This window comes from Etheostoma spectabile, chromosome 24 (assembly GCF_008692095.1).
Source record: "Etheostoma spectabile isolate EspeVRDwgs_2016 chromosome 24, UIUC_Espe_1.0, whole genome shotgun sequence".
In the NCBI taxonomy this organism is placed as follows: Eukaryota; Metazoa; Chordata; class Actinopteri; order Perciformes; family Percidae; genus Etheostoma; species Etheostoma spectabile.
Window position 1 is genome coordinate 9,081,335 of NC_045756.1, and position 1,297 is coordinate 9,082,631.

Consider the following 1,297-nt stretch of genomic DNA (forward strand, 5'->3'; position numbering starts at 1 on the left):
CAAGAAAGTCAAAGATTTGTGGCGGTTTGAGCTTGGCTGGCCGTTTGAAAAGGCGACACAGTGCCGTGAATGAAACGCTCTCCCTCCACCTCTCTCTCCTGTCATGCCAAATTGTGTTTTACAGCATCTGTTCATTATAGATGGCCGACATGATGGATATGGTCATAATATTAATGTAAGACTGACAGAGCGGAGACATGAATCATGGCCGGCTTTATTTCAAAGACGGCGTTCCATTGGCCCGCCACTGAAAAGTGATATATAAATGTCAGCGAATAGCAGCCGTAAAGCTGTATGAAGTCCATTTGATGACGCATTTTCTCCATTATCAACCCGCCGTTATTTACTAATGTGTCTTCTTCATGTGAGAGCGGCTGTGGACGTTCACGTCCACGTCACCTGCAGATTGTGTACCTAAAGACTCCCACTGTACCTTTTGTCTCTTCAGGTGCTGCCGGCTCCGCGGGGAGAAGATGAAAAGGTAAAAGATGTTCCTGTGTGTCGCGTGCGCCCTTTGGGTACGGAGGTCCAGGAATGACTTTAAATTGAAAGCATTCAATCAAATAGAAAGTTCATTTCCCATATGTGTATATCAAACTCAATTTCTCTAAGTGCCACAGTGGAAAATAATAATCACATCCAGGGCCAGGCATGTTTAGTTTATTGAAAGGCTTTTATTTTGAAAAAGTCCAAGATCTTTGACTGTATTATTGCATGTTTTATACAGGCTTCTCGCTTACAGTTTGGTTGACATAAAGGAAAAAAAGTCATTAAGCCATCAAAGAAAGAAGCAATGAAAAAGGTTGAAAAAAAGCGACAAAAACATCTGATAAAAGCTATTGAAAATGGGACAAAAACTTTAGAAAAAGCTACAAAAACTAGGTTGCCAAAAATGTATTGTGGGCCTAAATCAATATACCAGATTAATATCTGCGAGGGGAGCTGGATTTGTCCCATGTTTGATACGTGGTGTGTATAGCCTCTTTCCAACCAAGTGGTTACAGGAACAGTCGATTCTAACTACTCTACCCCAAAACCGGTTTGGTCGTTTGCATTTTCAGGACCTGGTGGGAGGGGGGACGGAGGGGGGGACGCAAGCACGGCAACGGGCTTTACGACGTCGTCACTTGACTTTAGCGCCACGTACAAACCCCCATTTGCACTAGCTCACTGGAGATTTTAATGTTTCTTGTGGATCCTTCCAGGTCCTCGGTGGGGTACGGGGCCAGCAGCGCCTGCTGCACCTCCACATCAGTCCACTTTTCAGAGTTAAGCATTCCGTCCATTCTCGTAGCAA